This window comes from Mesoplodon densirostris, chromosome 1 (genome assembly GCF_025265405.1).
Source record: "Mesoplodon densirostris isolate mMesDen1 chromosome 1, mMesDen1 primary haplotype, whole genome shotgun sequence".
In the NCBI taxonomy this organism is placed as follows: domain Eukaryota; kingdom Metazoa; phylum Chordata; class Mammalia; order Artiodactyla; family Ziphiidae; genus Mesoplodon; species Mesoplodon densirostris.
The window spans coordinates 190,183,692-190,202,191 of NC_082661.1; positions in this window are offsets into that span (position 1 = coordinate 190,183,692).

Genomic DNA, 18,500 nt, shown 5'->3' on the forward strand with positions numbered 1-18,500 from the left:
GGATATGAATGAGACAAAGTCCCTTCCTCATATAACTTACGTTCTGGAGGAGAAAACAGTAAACAAGTACATAAGACAATGTCAAATGCTTTGTAGCTTCTGGAAAGGAGCTTGCATTAACCAGAGGAGTGATTAGATCTTATTTGTATTCATGAGATTACTTTCTCCACTAGGTCGAGAATTGTCTATGGGGAGGAGGCTAAGAAAGAAAGCCAGGGGACTAGGTAGGAAGCTCTTGCCCCCATCTAAGCAAAAGCAGATGTAGTTGGGACTACACTGTAGGGGTGGAGGTGTCTAGAGTGGTAGCATTTGGGACACATTTTACAGGTAGAGCTGAGAGGGTTCGTTGATGACTTGAATGTGTCTGGGGAGTAGAAGAGCACGACAAGAATTAACTCCTGGGGGAAGGCGGGAGGAGCAGGTGTGGGGTGAGATCTAGAGTTGGGTGTTAGGCTTGCTAAATCTGAGACCCAAGTAGATGGGTTTATACAAATAGGTAGATGTTCAGTAGACAGTTTGGAGCTCATTAGGGTTGGAAAAAATAGTATAGAGATGGAATTTAAGTCCACCCAGTAGGATAAGTTCTTACGGGCAGTGAGTGTAGAGAGAAGGCAGCCAAGAACTGAGCCTTTGGGCAATTCAGCCTTCAGTGGTGGGGATGGATCTTAAGAAATAGTAAATGAGTAATGAAATAATCTTACTCCAGAGCAAATTTGAGCCTTGGAATTAAGGGGAAAACTGAGCAAGCTCTGACCTTTAAACTGATTTCCTACTGCAATTTTGGAAAATGAAAACTTAATCCTTTTCAAATAGCTTTAATGAAACACATTATTCTATTAACGTAGACTAGTTCTTTACTAGTGAACCTAATCAAACTGGGGTTTTTTGTTTGTTTGGTTTTTGTTTTGTTTGTTTGTTTTGAGGAATCTGCCCTGCTAACCAAATAGAAGATATTTATCTAAAGAAAATATCTGTTTACAACTACATTACATCCTTTGAATGGTTTTATTTTAATGCAAGTTATTTTATCAAATTGTGCCTTTTGTGGGTTAGTGACTTGCTTCCCTTCCAGAAACTCTAAAGTTATTGTTGCAGTTTTTCTATGTCTACAACTCAGAAACTTTAGGATTTTCTATAACCTTTCAAAATTAAAATTAAAATGTTTCCAGAGAGGGCTTCCCTGGTGGCTCAGTGGTTGAGATCCGCCTGCCAATGCAGGGGACACGGGTTCGTGCCTCGGTCCGGGAAGATCCCACATGCCGCGCAGCGGCTAGGCCCGTGAACCATGGCCGCTGAGCCTGCGCATCCGGAGCCTGTGCTCCGCAACAGGAGAGGCCACAACAGTGAGAGGCCCGTGTACCGCAAAAAAAAAAAAAAAAAAATTGTTTCCAGAGAGGAAAACATTAAGGTATGTCACATATCTATCTTAAATGTGGTTTCCCTTCCTGCGGATTGACTCATTTTGTCTAGACATAGGTTCTTCCATATTCACTCTAAGCAACCGTGACTAGTTGTTTTAGTTTGAAAAAGCTTAAACATTGACCTTGCTACAGTTATATGTTACTCTTGATTTTGCTCCTTACAAAAGCATGAGACCACTTTGTAATTATGTTTTTCTACTGTGAGAATGTAAACAAGTGAGTTCCGGTATCTACTTTGCTAGTCTTTTTTCAGCTCTGGCTTTTAATTCTAGATTTATTTAAATAAGTGTATTATTCTCTGAATCTAGTGGGATATCTAAAGGGGTAAAACTCACCATTTTGTGAGTCTTAACAAGTTCTGTCACCTCTCTGTGACATTTCATGCTAATACCCTGTGAAATAACTTGTTGCCTAGTATCAGGGAGAAGGTGAGATGCAAACCAGTTGCTGTGGTGGACATGGAGTGGAACTTTCTGATTCTTTTTTACCCTCGTGTTCTAGACCCAAAATGAGGTTGCATAAATAAAGCCTGTAAAACAAAAAAATGTAGGCAACTGTTTGGCAGCAAAAATGGTTAGCCTGTTTAAAAGCAGGATGAGCTGAATAAAAGCTTAAGTATTACCTAGGTTTCTATACTGCACTACAAATTACCACAAGTTTAGTGGCTTAAAATAACACACATTTATTATCTCCCTAGTCTTTGGGTCAGGAGTCAGAGCACAGCTTAACTAGGTCCTCTGCTTTTGGTCCCAAGGCCGCAATCAAGGTGGCAGCCAGGCTGTATTCTCATCTGCAGGCTCAACTGGAGGAGAATCACCTTCCAACACTCATTCAGGTTGTTGGTAGAATTCATTTCCTTACAGTTGTAGAACTGAGGGCTTCAGTTTCTTACTGGCAGTTGGCGGAAGTCTGCCCTCAGCAACTAATGGTCACCCCTAGTTCCTTGCCTCATGGGCTCCCTCAGTATGCTTGCTGACTTCATCAAGCCAGCAAGGGAAAGCTCTAGCCCCAGTCAGCCAGCAAAGACTGTGTTTTATACGAAGTAATATAGGGACTTCCCTGGTGGCTCAGTGGTCAAGGATTTACCTGCCAGTGAGGGGACATAGTTCGATCCCTGGTCTGGGAAGATCCCACATGCCTCGTCACAACTAATCCTGCAAGCCACAACTACTGAAGCCCATGCGCCTAGAGCCCGTGCTCTGCAACAAGAGAAGCCACTGCAGTGAGAAGCCCGGGCACCACAACGAAGAGTAGCCCCCGCTCGCCACACCTAGAGAAAGCCGCACACATCAACGAAGACCCAGTGTAGCCAAAAATAAATAAAATTAAAGTAATATAATCACAAGAGTAACATTCATCACCATGCTGTAGTCAATTGGTTAGAAACAAATCAGGTCCTGCCCATTCTTGGGAGGGGATTACACACAGGCATGAATACCAGGAAGTGGAGATCATGGGATGCTGCATACTTTTGTTTTCTTGAACCATATTTCTTTTTCTTTTTTTATTTTTATTTTGGCTGTGTTGGGTCTTTGTTGCTGCACACGGGCTTTCTCTAGTTGCGGCAAGCGGGGCTACTCTTCATTGTGGTGCCCAGGTTTCTTGTTGTGGTGGCTTCTCTTGTCATGGAGCACAGCCTCTAGGGCACATGGACTTCAGTAGTTGTGGTGCATGGACTCAGTAGTTGTGGCGCATGGGCTTAGTTGCTCTGCAGCATGTGGGATCTTCCCGGACAAGGGATCAAACCCGTGTCCCCTGCGTTGGCAGGCGGATTCTTAACCACTGTGCCACCAGAGAAGTCTCCCAAGGATACTTCTTGTTCATGTTCATGTCCTTAACATGTCATCTGTACTCTGCTCCAAATCGTCATTCCAAGACCAACACTGAAGAAACAGGTTCTTCCTCGGACAGGCAGGTCTCTTGGCAAAGGGAAGAGAGAGGTGGCAGAACCTCACGGTGGCTCTTAGAACTTCTGCTTAGAAGTGGCATCACTTTCATTCACATTTCAATGGCCAAACTAATGTCAATGCAGAGTATAATCCTTCAGTGGGAACAGGCCTGAGAGGGAGGGGCAGTGAATCGCATGTGAAAGTATAACCAGTAAATGTTAGTGTCCTTCACCTCCGTCTTTTCCCTTACTGATCCTGCTGAGGAAGATAGTTGTAGAGCATGAAGAGGCAGTGTAAGACGTGGTTAGGAGTCTAGATTCTGGAGACAGACTGCCTGAGTTTGAACCCTGACTCTGCCACTTTCCAGCTGTATGGCCTTGAGCAAGTTATTTAACCTCTGTACGCCTCAATTTCCTCCTCTGTGAAATGAGACTAATAATAGTATCTATGTCATAGAGCTGTGGGTTAAATTAGTTACGTATGTAAAGTATATAGAACACTGCCTGGCACGTGGTAGGCCCTGTATAATTGTCAACTGTTGTTGCTGCTGCTGTTATTGTTAGTATTGAAAGAAACCTGGCTTAAAGTCAAAGGACTGGATTTAAAATCTCAGCTTATTCTAGGTCACTAGACTCAGGTGACTTGAGGTCACTTATCCTATTACTGACCTTCAGCAAGTACCTTACTCTCTGAGTACTGATTATTTCTTCATCTGTAAAATTGGAATAACATTCATTTCTAGAGAGGCTGTGTAGAATAGCGGTCCCCAAATTTTTGGCACCAGGGACCGGTTTCGTGGAAGAGTTTTTCCACAGATGGGGGCGGCAGTGGGGGGAAGGTTCAGGCGGTAATGCGAGCGATGGGGAGCAACGGGAAGTGGTCGATGGAGCTTCCCTCGCTCACCTGCCAATCACCCTCTGCTGTGCGGCCCGGTTCCTGACAGGCCACGGACCAGTACCGGTCCATGGCCCAGGGGTTGGGGACCCCTGGTGTAGAACAGTGAGTAAAAGCATGGACTCTAGAGCTGGGTTACTTGGGGTCAGATTCCAACTACACCACTTTTAAGCTGTGTGACTGTGGGCAAATTACTTAACCCCTGTGTGCCTCAATTTCATTACCTGTAAAATGAGATAGTAATCGTACCTTATGTTCATAGGAATATTATGGGGATTAAGTGAATTACTAGGAGTTAATATATGTAAAGGTGTGAGAACAATGCTTGTAAATGCTCAAGAACTGATGGCACATATCTTAAGTGCTTAATAAGTTTTAACTAGTATTCTTTCTTAACAGAGTTTTGAGGATTGACTGTATGAATAGGCATGAGGGACTTCCCTGGTGGTGCAGTGGTTAAGACCCTGCACTCCCAATGTGGGGTGCCCGGGTTCGATCCCTGGTCAGGGAACTACATCCCGCAGGCATGCCGCAACTAAGACCCAGCACAGCCAAATAAATAAGTACTTATTTTAAAAAAATAGGCATGTAAAGGTGTTTTATAGAAAGTACTAGTCAAATGTGAAGACTTAGAAATCTGCAGTATAGTCTTCTGTGGCTATGTAATTAGGCTTAACCTGGCTTAGCATGCCCAGGCAGCAGTAAACATTTTTTTTTGGAAGTCTGTTCAGCTCAGAGCAACCCCCTTAACTGCCTCCTTTAGCTGGGGATGGGCCCTGGCTGCTATGTTTGTAACTTGTGAATTGTAGATACAAAAGCTGACACTTGGTCTTGCTTCCAGTATAACTGAGCACTTTATATATCAAATTCAAGACAAAGCTTTGCACCCTGAGATAAACCAAAAAAATTGGAGTCATTCTGACTGGTTCTGATCTACAATAATAAAGCCTTAACTATTTCCTGTAAACCTGGACTCCCTAGCCAAAATAATTTTGTCCCTGATTTTTGCCATGCTGCTATCTAAAGATACATCATGACCTTTGTGAAACTGATAGTCATGTGGGAAAGTTGCTGTTTTCCCACCATGAGCAGACAAGTGTAACTGTCATAATCTTTGTAATTTGAGTTTCTTTTCCTTTAAATATTTGTGTGGGTTTTTTTGTTTTCGTTTTTGTTTTAATCTGGAAAGGCTGTTCCCTTGTACTCTTTGCAAGTAAACTTTATCTTTTCTTTTCTAAATGTTCCTGTCTTGACTATAGTAGTTGATTGGACTAGGGGTTGCACCCCTGACCCAAGATGGGCCAAATTCTCTGCTCCAGGAATTTATATTCGTATTCTCTTCCAGCTTCTTAAACCAGGAAGATGTGAACTGGAGGGCTGTGGAGTAGCCGTCTACACCAGATATGGAACAGAGGGGTGGAGAAAGTTCACTGCAGAGAGGAATGAAGCAGAAGCAAGGTGGGGTGGGAATGAGACAGGGATTGAAGGACAGCCCTAACAGCCAATACACCAGTAACCTCCATCCTATCACACTGTTTTATTCACTTTGTAACACCAATCACTGTCTACAAATGTTTGTGTCTCTACACCTCCAAGAATGAAATTAAGCCCTGTGAGGGCAGGAAAATTGTCTTGTTCATATCTGAATCCCAGTGCCTAGATCAATGCTTGGCATATAGAGGGCAGTCCATAAATACTGACTAGATAAATGAATTCTATTTACTTGTTCATATTCAAATTAGAAACCTGAGAACTTCTGTCCCATTGTTTCAAAGATGTCAATATCTGAGTAATTACAAATTTAACAGAATTAGGGACATTGACCAAATAATAATTGCATGTAATTAATTTTGAAGCCTGAGACTTCAAAAATTATAAAGAACTTGCATTCCATGGAATGGGTTGCATTATAGCATCCCTTCAAGAAGGCAGAGTTCGTGGGTCATCATGTAGAATGATCTTGGATGATTTCTCCCAGCCATCCCTGGGGTTATAATGATGAGCCCTTAAGAAAATGAGAGAGGGCAGCTGTCTTTTTCCTGTCTTCACTATGAAATCTAGGGGCATAGGCATATGATTGCTTGGTTTTATGTGTGACTTACATAGAACATTCATTATCCCTTCAGAAGGCCTTTTTCTTACAAAATGTTTAAAGGAATGCCCTTTATAAGTAGCTAATTAACATGGGCATTTTGTGCAATTAATAGTAATGGACTAAAATTTTTCATATATTATCCACCAGTGCTTATTCATGATAAATCTGTTTTGATCATAATGACTGTTTTTCTCTGATTAGGTATTTTATCTTTGTTAATACAGAGATAAGTAATTTCTCACCTTAGTTAAGGAGTAATATGGATCTGTATGGTTCATTTTTGTTTCTTTTCCACTAACTTTACCTTTCTGAGTCAAAATTTCTCTATGGGGTAAAATGTCATTTAATAAACTTAAGCATTCCTTAAGGTTTTAAACCAAAAATGTTTATTATGTCCATTTGTTCTCAGAGTTTCCTTCTGTTTGAGTTTTTAAGTTTTCTCTCCTGTGTGTCTGTGTGTGTTGCATGTGTGGTGTGTTGGAAACAGATTAACCATTTGGGAGGGAATAATTGTTTTTTTAGAGAACTCACTTTCAAATTATGTAGCAGAAAAAAAAGTTATTATTATTAACTTTTATTGGAGTATAGTTGCTTTACAATGTTGTGTTAGTTTCTGCTGTGCAGCAAAGTGAATCAGTTATACATATACATGTATCCACTCTTTTTTAGATTTCTTTCCCATTTAGGTCACCACATAGCACTGGGTAGAGTTTCCTGTGCTATATACAGTAGGTTCTTATTAGTTATCTATTTTATATATAGTAGTATATATATATGTCAATCCCAATCTCCCAATTCATCCATCCCACACACACCCCTTACCCGCCTTGGTAACCGTAAGTTTGTTTTCTACATCTGTGGCTCTATTTCTGCTTTGCAAATAAGTTCATCTGTACTATTTTTCTAGATTCCTATGTGGCAGAACCTTTGACAATATTTTAACCCTTCTGACCCATATTTAGCTTTACAGAGGGTCTGCCGATAATGACGCCTCCAGAAGGAACAGAGCTTGGGACACCACAGCTTGTTCCTGTCTTCACTACAAAACCAACAGATCTGCTCCACTGTATTTACGTTTATTTGGGCAAAGAAACATTTATTTCAAGTCCTCTTTTATGAATACTCTTTTGAGCCATGTTCTCCGTACTTTTTCTTCATTCTTTCTGACTTTCATTTGCTTTATGTTAGTGTGATAATGCCTATGCTCTTGTGATAATTGTAAATATTTTTTTCTTTTTCTTCTTTAAGAAAGGAGGTTACTTTTGTTCAGATTGACTTGAAAGCATTCTCAGAAGTGATTTGTGGGAACTTGGATGAAAACAGACCCATTGTTGGTCACTGTTCTTGAAAGTTTTCTTACTATTTATTAATTACCTAACAATTGAGTCCTCGTGCAACAAATCTGATTCTTTTTTTTTAACATCTTTATTGGAGTATAATTGCTTTACAATGGTGTGTTAGTTTCTGCTTTATAACAAAGTGAGTCAGCTATACATATACATATATCCCCATATCTCCTCTCTCTTGCGTCTCCCTCCTGCCCTCTATCCCACCCCTCTAGGTGGTCACAGAGCACCGAGCTAATCTCCCTGTGCTATGTGGCTGCTTCCCACTAGCTATCTATTTTACAGCAAATCTGATTCTTTATCATTCTTTGCATTTAAAAAAAAAACTTTGAAAGTTTTGGGCTTTGGTCTCTATTTTCTATCTTTCCTATTTTGTTTAATTGAAGTCACCCAAACTGATAAAATATAATCAAATTGTGAGAGAATTATAAGTCTGCATGAATTAAAAATTGTATTCATTGTCAAAAGGATATTAGAATAGAAAATGACCTTGGAGGACTGTTGTATTTTAGAAATCTGTACACTGAAATCTATCCCTGTTATTAAAGAATTACAGATGGGGAAGATTTATCTATTAAGCATTTATTACTGCATCAGCCTCACCAATTATCTATTGACTATGTCTAAATGATGGTAAATTTTTTAAAGCCTTGAAATATAAATGTTTCCTGTTGGGCACAAGCACAGAAGCTGAATCTACTGTTAATGGCCTGCTTATCCAATTGCCTTTAATGGAGATAAAATAACCATTAGGATCTATTCCAAGCCCTTGTGTATTAGATGAAAATTTTGCAATTAGTGCAACAGCAGCTTTTGGTTTTGAAGTCCCTGCAGCTGTAAGTTTGACTTTAAGCAGTTGATTAGTTTCTGCAGTAGTAGATTAGATTATTTCTGTGTGTTTCTTATAACCACATGAAATTTCTGTTGTTTTTACTTTTTAGCAGATCTTCATTTATTCAAGGTCTTTTTGATGACGTGCCTGAGCCAGAATTGGCTAGTAGGTTGCACCTTGTATGGCAGCTTGGTCTACTGGGTTGAGATCGTGAGACCACATTTTGCTCAGTGGGAAAAGGTACCCTGCTTGATTAGTGATGTCAGCCATGGAAAGAGAATGGATATTAGTGATGGGCTGTGCATCTGTTATCAAGTAAGCACAGTTAAGCCTTTAGACAACCTTTGAAAGGCACTGAGTTACCATTACTGTGTGGAGGAGGAAAATTTTTCCTCTACTCTCTTAGGTTTGTTTCATGAATGGGGTCTGAATTTAACTGACAAAAGACAGAGTTAACAGGAGAGAAGGAATACAAATTTATTAGTTTTTTATGTGCACAGGAGTTCACAGAAAAGTTAAATAAGTGTCTAGACTTGGGGTCATATATTACCATTTTAACAAAGGAAAAGGGGATTTGAGGTTCAAAGGACAATAAATTGTAGAGAAGTGACTAGAAAATGTATTGGAGAACTAATGGAAGATAAGGGTTATTTTAATAAAGTTTGTTTAGGCAAACTCATCTCAGTGTTGACTCCTAGTCTCTGATGATAAGAGTGTTCTTCTCTTCCTGGTACAGTGGGGACACACCTTCCTAAAGGGAAATTTATAGCCTGCTTTCAGGCAGGTAAGGGGAAGGCAGAGAACTTTCCTGTAGCTTTTTTTTTTTTCTTTTTTTACGTTACGCGGGCCTCTCACTGTTGTGGCCTCTCCCGTTGCGGAGCACAGGCGCCGGATGCCCAGGCTCAGCGGCCATGGCTCACGGGCCCAGCCACTCCGTGGCATGTGGGATCTTCCCGGACCGGGGCACGAACCCATGTCCCCTGCATCGGCAGGCGGACTCTCAACCACTGCGCCACCAGGGAAGCCCTTTCCTGTAGCTTTTTCTTCTCAGTTGCCTTCAGCTCAAAATAATCTATGCCAATGTGGCATATTTGGGGGTGGCACATCCTGATCCCCTTCAAATGCTAACCTATTTTTCAGAGTGGAAGATTGCAGTGTAGGAAAAAAGTGAAAGTAATTTTTTTCCCAGCTCCTTAACTTGGATTTTGAAAATGTTTTCTCCTCTCAATCTCCCTTGAAACTCAGCAAGTCTATAAAGCAAGTGAATTAACTTACATTTAAAATTTTTGTTTCTTACTCCAAGAGCTTTTGTGATGTCTAAGACTCTGAAGTACAAAAAATTATTCCAAATTACAAAAGGGCTGCATTAAATCTTTCAGGTTGCTCTGTATTTGCCCAGCTGCATGTTTTTCTTCCTTTTCTCCTATTTCTTCATCACATTCTAACACATGCTTTGGTGATGACAGCCCCATCTGTGTATTTCCTTTTACTTTCTTCTTCTGGATTCTTTATTAATACACATGCTTTCCTACATGCAGTACAGTATAGAAAAGTTCCTGTGGTACTTTACATTTGTAAGCACTAGGATTTCTATTTCCACTTTCATTTTTCAACTTTTCTTAATGTTTCTGTGTTATGTCTAGAAATACAATAATATAGTCATTCTGGTACTGCAAGATTCCCTTGTGTCTGCTTTTTGCATTTTGATTTAATCTTCGTGCCTAGTGGTGTGCTGGAGTTGCTCATTAATTTTTTAGGGATTTTGTGAGCTGGTTTTTAAACATGGCCATTATTTAAAATTGAATTATATAAACTTACAATTAAATAAATTATATTAAAAACAAAGGTAGGGCTTCCCTGGTGGCGCAGTGGTTAAGAATCCGCCTGCCAATGAAGGGAACACGGGTTCAAGCCCTGGTCCAGGAAGATCCCACATGCCGCGGGGCAACTAAACCCGTGTGCCACAACTACTGAGCCTGCGCTCTAGACCCTGTGAGCCACAACTACTGAAGCCTGCGGGCTTAGAGCCCGGGCTCTGCAACAAGAGAAGCCACCGCAATGAGAAGCCTGTGCACCGCATTGCAACCAAAAATAAATAAATTAAATAAATTAATTGTAAAAAAATAAATCAATTAAAAAAATTAAAACATAGGTAATAAGTACTCTAAACTCAATTCAACACTTCCTAATTACTGTACTATTATCTATGCTCTTGAGGATGTTTATGCTGACTCTTATCTATCTGTATGGAGGAAATACTATCTATGGTGTGCTGCTGCACACCTCTTCACAACTCTGTATTTAGTGATGTCATGGCAAAAACCACAGATTGGAGCTTTATCCTTCCAGAGAGCCAGTTAAACATTTGGCAGCACACCACTGCTCTAAGCCCATAAAATGCTGCTTGATCATATATTAAGTTTTAATAACCAAATCCTCATTTTGATGTATTTAACATCATTCTTCTTTCTTCCAGTTTCAAGATTTGTGCAACCAGTTCATAGAAAGGTTTCTATCAAGACATATGCTTTGTCCTTTCAACCTTGTCCAAACAGGATAGTTTTACCTTCTGCAACAGAAGCTGTCTAACAGACAATCAACTTTTGTTTTATTGAGTAGGTTAGCTTCCTCCTTTGAGTCAGCTCTAAGTTTTTCATTTCATTTGCTGCAGACAAGCACCACTAAAATTTTTGAGTGAATCTCTGTCAGTTGTACCGTTATCAAATTGAGTAGTTGCTGCAGGTTTTCAATTCCAGCCGTCTGCGTAGGTGGCATAGTTTAGTTTCTAATTCATGCTCACTCCTTTATCATCTCTACCAATTCACTCTCTGAAGATATGTTGTCAGTGCAGCTATTTCCACTTGAAGGAGACTCTGTTTGATTTAACTGAGAAGAAAACTGATGTATTTTTATTTTATTCTATTTTTTAAAATATATTTATTTTAATTTATTTATTTTTGGCCGTGTTGCGTCTTCATTGCTGAGTGCGGGCTTTCTCTAGTTGCGGTGAGCAGGGGCTACTCTTCGTTGCAGTGCGTGGGCTTCTCATTGCGGTGGCTTCTCTTATTGCAGAGCATGGGCTCTAGGCGCGTGGGCTTCAGTAGTTGTGGCGCATGGGCTTAGTTGCTCTGCAGCATGTGGGATCTTACCGGCCCAGGTCCCCTGCATTGGCAGGCGGATTCTTAACCACTGTGCCACCAGGGAAGTCCCGAAAACTGATGTATTTTTTTAAATTTCCTGCTAAAACAGCTCTTTTCTGAGGCTTTTCTTTTAAGAATTTTGCAATTTAGAATTATTCTGTTATCATCTGGGCTTTCTCTTTTACTCTGGTGGCCACAGCTCAAGTGTTGGAGACCAACGACATTGAAATTATCTCAGTAGTCTAAAGAGTACTGTAGGAATTAAAAGCATAAATGACCAACATCAGAATCTTTCCAGGGACTTCCCTGGTGGTCCAGTGGGTAAGACTCCTGCCTCCCAATGCAGGAGGCCCAGGTTCGAACCCTGGGCTGGGAACCAGATCCCGCATGCATGCTGCAACTAAGACCCGGCACAGCCAAAATAAATAAATAATAAAATAAATTAAATAAATTTTTTAAAACTACAAAAAGACTAACAAGACTTGATCTATTAAAAAAACAAAAAGAATCCAGATTTGGCAGAGACAATTTGAGAACAGGAGATTCCAATCCCTAGGACAAGGGGAAAAAATGCAAAAATAAAAAGGTAGGACAGGGCAACAGATGGCAAATTCCTATGGCTTCCCACTTTTGCCTGCAATTGGCTGAAAAAAAAATTTTTTTTCAGAGATGGTTTAGAAGTTGTGCTGTTTTATTTTTAGGTAACAGTGAGAAATTGCCTCAAAGTGTACGTGCCAACATCGCTTTCCTCGTTCTATGGCATTTCCTTAGAGAAGAACTTCACTTCTACGGGAGTTGGTGATTGAGGTGAATCCTGTAATAAAAATAGGTTCACAGGATACATCCCCAGGGGTGATTGACTATGACCAGGAGCTCCTGAGCTTTGAACACTTCCCTTGAAATTTGCTTCCACACGCAGACAGTGGCACAGGCAGATGTGGGTCTGGGCCTTCTCCCAAGAAGGGAGCACTGAACACTTCAGCTTATGTATCTCCTCAGGGCTCCTTAGTGGGGGGGGGAGGGGAGGTGGGGAAGCTGCTGCTGTGAAGTACTCCCTTTGTGGGGAGACCTGGAGCAGTCAGAACTTGGGGTGTCAGGGGAAACCTGGCTGACACACCACAGTAGGTCCCCAGGTTCCCCGGTACAGAGGCCTCTCCATTTCCCTCTGATGTCTTGGACTGGGCAGAGGGTGCAAGGACAGGGCCTCCCAGAGCTGTGCTTCCCAACAGGGGAAGAGCAGGGGTGGACGGACTCTGTCTAGGAATGATGGGCACTGGTGGAAGCTGGACACATGCCACCATGCTGACAGTGGGTCTTATTCCATCTGGCGCTCCAAAAACACTGGAAGGCCACAAAGCTAGCAAGTGTGCTGCCTTCCTGTCCTAAGTGTTCTCTGGTCGCTCTTTTAGTCTTTGAATTGGCTGTAAGTAGAATGACAGAGAGATCAAGTTAGAGAAGGCACTTCCTGGCTGGAGTATACAGGCAGCGCCATGCTAATTGACAGTTTTGGCCTAAAAGAACCTCTTTTTTTTTGAGGGAGCAGTGCACATATGACTTCTGTAGGAGATAAAGGGAGCATCTGAGGCTGGGGTGACATGCAATGGGTAAGTGTGGTTGAAGTTGGGCTAAACTGGGAAACTGGTTTGGCTTTTGCCTGATTTGCCTACATTTTGAATGCCATCTGTCCTCTGAGATACAAAACTTAGAGAATGGGGAAGCAATTCCTGGGGACAGGTCCATGTCAGTGTCCCCAAGTAGAAAGGTCCTAAAGCATCCTTAGATCCCTGCTGTACCCTGGTCATTGCCACCCACCACCAGAATCATTTGCATGCTGGTGCTTTGACTAAACAGTTAAAATGGGCTAGATATTTTCTGTCCTTTCATTTTTCTTCCCTTTATTACCATGTGTCACAATGGTAGGACATCTTCAACAAAGAAATCTTTTTGGCACAAGTGAGCTATATTCCACAAACCCCATGACTCATCAGTGTCCTTTCATTTGGTCTAATATTTTTATATCCTTCTTGTCTCCATTGACCTATTTTTCATCACCAGTTTCCCATTAGAGTAGTAAAGTGCCATGAACAAAAACTATAAATAGGTCAAAGTTTTTCTTGAGCCTAAGTTCTGTTGGTCTTGCTAAGGGAGCCACAGAGCTTTTTAGGCAAGAGTCAGAGCCTACAAACATCCTAGTCATTATGTCCTAAATGATTAAATTTTTTGTTGGTGTAGTTGTTATTTTAGGATTTCCTTCAGGATGATATTAGAATTGAAATGGTTAGTTTCAGCTTTATATCTTCTAAACTTAGCCCAGGGCCGAATTTTTCTATGACAGAAGAATATTACATGAAAAAAAAAAAAATCTGTTCTCGCTGAATCCGAAACATTTCTATTTGGGTTCAGTATACAAGAGGTTTGAAAAATTCAGACACACTCATATTTTACCAGTCCCTCAAATATTACCAGAGTGCTAAGTTTCAACAATTCAAGTATGGACTTCTCTTGTAAATTATCTAAAACAAAAGTTCCTAACCTGGGAGAAATTCTGCCCTCCAGGAGACATTTGACAATGTCTGGAGCCATTGTTGGCTGTCACATATGGAGGATAGGGGGGCTATTGGCATCTAGAGGGGACAGGTCAGGGATGCTGCTAAACATCCTGCAATGCACAAGGCAACTCGGCAACAAAGAATTATCCAGCCCCAAAAGTCAATAGTGCCGCTATTGAGAAACTCTGATCTAAAGTAACAATTCTTTTAGGAAACATAAATGCTATTATTGACTTACCAGCATCTGAACTATATAGTAGCTTTTTCTGTACCCAGGACTGCTGTCACTGCTCTCTTCTGGCAAACCAAGCACCACTTTCTATAAACAGAAAAATGAAGTTGCCTTAGAACCTCTTTTTTCTTTTGGTCTGTTGCTTCCTTTCCAAATGGATACCTATTACTCAAAATGTGGAAAAGAGCTACTCAAAGTACATATATTAAGAGTGTGGCTCTGGCAAGATACATAATGTCTTGGATAAAATGGGAAATGTGCAAACAGACTCAGGGCAAGTCAAGGGCCAGAAGCGGTCTCTGTCCCCATCCCTCCTTCTCACCAGAGCCCTGGCCTCACACACTCTCTTGCCTTGTGTCTGTGTCTCTGCTCTGCAGCCAGAACCAACCTTGGCCTTCTCATCCCAGCTTCCTCCTCTGCTGGGACCTCAGAGACGGTGCAAGTTGGTCTGCGAGCCCATGTGCAAAATTACCCCTGACACCACCCCCACGCCCCCTCAGCCAGACCCCAGGAGCAAGCCAGGTTTCAACTTTGACTTTTATCTCCTCCCCGCAAAAACACACACCTTTTCAGCTATGTGTGTATGTTGGCTAAAATTACCTTTTTTTTTTTCTAACTTCAGAGGATTTCCACTTAAATCTTCACATTAGGCCCTTTGTGACATCCTGTAATGTTCCAAAATGTTTTTAATCCCTTGGATGAATTAAGTGAATAATAATGCCAAAAGTATCTCATGAAACAAAATGTATAAATAGAAAGCATCACTCTGAATATAAAATTATCAAAATCAGTGGTTAAAACAGTATGCTCTCATTTCTGAAACCAGCCCTATGAAGAAGGCATACAGGAAGCACAGATGTCCTTTGCTCCTGAAGCCATAACTGGGCTGCTATGAACTAAGTATTTGTGTCCCCCTACAATTCATATATTGAAACCCTAATTCCCAATGTGATAGTTTGGAGGTGGGGCCTTTGGAACGTAATTAGGTTGTGAGGTTGGAGTCCTCATGACTGGGCTTGGTGCTTTTATAAGACAAGACACCAGAGAGCTTGCTTCCTCTCTCTCTGCCATGTGCGGATACAAGATGGTCGTCTGCAAATCAAAAAGAGAGGCTTCACCAGGAATGGATTGGCCGACACCTTGATCTTGGACTTCCTAGCCTCCAGAACTGGGGGCAATCAGTTCTTATTGTTTGAATCACCCAGTCTATGATATTTTGTACAGCAGCCCAAGCAGACTAAAACATGGACTCAGCAGGAAAGAGCACCAAGATCAATTAGCAATGTCCATCCTGATTAAGCCAAATGGGCAGCGATGGTATGTATGCTCATATTTCCCATTAATTCTAGATATATAGTAGACATATATCTATATCTATCTATCTACCTTTTTGGAAAGAGCAAGAATTCTTTCTTTTTGGGGGAATCATTCTTGTATCCCCATACGATTGGTCAAGAAATATATGTTGAATAAATCACTTGTACAAATTCTAAAATTCACACATGACCCTGTATTTTACTCTATCTCCCACAGAACGGGTGAGAACCAGGAACAATATTGCCGAGTCTAGATGCCTATGCTGGGTGACCAGCCAGACTGACTTGCTAGGTTAGTCCTTTGTTCCCATAAATCAGTCAACAGCAACACACAATTAAAGTTTCCACAAAATGACAAATTATATGTTATAGACTTCTAGGTTGCTCATGAATAATGGGGACTGTGATGACAAAGCCCAAACTTTCACTCTGAGGTACCCCGCCAGCAAAAGAGTGGATGCCATTCTTCTAGAGGCCTAGTAGGAAAGCCATTGCCTACTGAAATATATGCTGGAATCTCCCATTTCATCTTAAATATTTACATGAATTTTGAACTATATGCCACAATATGCTTATTATACTATTAACATGTTTTCAATCACCAGTTAAATTTTTCTCAAAAAAAAAAAATTTTCCAGGAAACTAACTGACAGTCTTCGAAGATGTATCATGTTGAGCTCGTGGCTTGGCCCACCTCTGACACGCCACCGGGTCCTCTGAAGGAGCACATTGTGATAGATGAGAAGGGTGGGTGTGATACATGACATGCCCTAAATGGACTTTGGTAAGTGTGGCAGGTTGAACTGTGTTCCCTAGAAAGACCTGTACCAGTTCTAACCCTCAGTACTGTGACTGGGACCTTCTTTGGACATAGGGCCTTTGCAGATATAATTGAGGATCTCCAGATGAGTTCATCCTGGATTTAACCCAATAAGAGAGTTTTAAGACACAGGGAAACAGGGGAGAAGGCCTTGCGAAGATGGAGGCAAAGACTGGCATTATGTTGCCACCAGCCAAGGAACTTCAAGAGCCAACAGAAGCTGGAGGAGGCAAGGAAGGATTCTCCCTGAAAGCCTTTGGAGAACGCATGGCCCTGCTGACACCGTGACTTCTGACTTCTGGACTCTGAGAATAAACTTCTATCGTTTTCAGTCACCAGGTTTGTGCTAATTTGTTACAGCAGCCCTAGGAAACACACGTAAGAACTACAAAAATTACAGTTCCAAAGATAATACCGCCAATATCTGAACCCTGCTCTGACCATGTGTCCGAAGTTCATTTTAACCACTGATCTCAGGCAAAGGGGCAAAGCTACAATGAATCTGAAATCCAGTCTCCAAACAGCTCTGCTAACTACCCTCACAGATGCTTTGCAAAGTAGATCTTTATCTTAAGAACATTATAGGTGTCTTTGACCAAATGCAGGCCATAACCAAAAATATACAAATTCAGATAAATCCCAAGAAAAAATTCTTGCCTATAAAAATTGGATTTGTATCTCAAAATATTTTGACCTCGTAAGTGGCCTTGGCTGAACATTCGTCCCTGATGCTCACCTACTGCCTAGTACCATTTTGTAAAAGTATCTAGTGGTTTATTTAATTGTGAAGATTGCCAGAAGATGTATTTCAATATTTTTAAAAGTATCTTAAAATAACCTAAAGGCCTAATTCATCTGGCATTGGCAAATATGACTTGGAAAATCAATTCTGTATATTTTTAGACCATATTACCAGACAATTTGGTCATATCCATACATGTAATTAGAAGAGCTGGAAAATGGGGCACTCTTTGGCGGTATAAATTGAAAACTTTGAAAATGTTCCACAAAATGCTAGAAAAGGAAAAATCATTTTATACATGGCTGATGAGAGAGAATCGATTAGAAAACAAAACCAAAATAAGCGTGTTTAAGATGCTGAAGGTGATATTAATGTTCTGACTTTATAAATGTTAAAAACATTATTATAAGGACTTCCCTGGTGGTGCAGTGAGTTAAGACTCTGCGCTCCCAATGCAGGGAGCCTGGGTTCAGTCCCTGGTCAGGAAACTAGATCCCACATGCATGCCACAACCAAGAGTTCACATGCCACAACTAAGGAGCCTGCCTGCCACAACTAAGACCTGGTGCAACCAAATAAGTAAGTAAATAAATATTAAAGAAAAATAAAAGTGCTTCAAAGAAGTGCAGGGAATGTGAGTGTATCTGGGATGATCTGACTTGACTGGTTGTGGTGGGGGAGGGTCAGGGAAGTGCTGCTTAAACTACACTCCCAGGGATGACTAGCAGTTAAGAGGTACTGAGGGAGGAGCAGGGCCGCTCTGGGTGAGGGGTGGAAGGAAAAAATATTTCAGACGAAAGAAGCAGCACATTGGAGACTCTGAGTCAGATCTCTGTTGTTCTCCTTTTCCATCTCCCTCTGTACCCATGGGCTCTTCTCTGCGTCTTCAAACAAAAACCTAAACTTAAATATTTTTTTAGGTAGAATGTGTGTGGAGTTATTCTTGAGCAGAAGGACCTTCCCCTTATCCAATTTAGTCTCTCTGTCTCTCCCTGCCTTGGAGTCAGTAACTTAAACATCGCTTCTGAACATGTATTGATTCCTAAGTTACCCTTAGTCACCTTCATTTTAGCATAAATGAATTTAGATCCTTTCTTGAAAGAGGGAATGGATATAAAAGGGTATAAGAATGGGGAAAAATTTTTGACATAATCTATCTTATCTCCAGAGTATAGGAAATGTAGATGTCATGTGCCTTTGTGTTCCTATAGGTAAATCTAGATA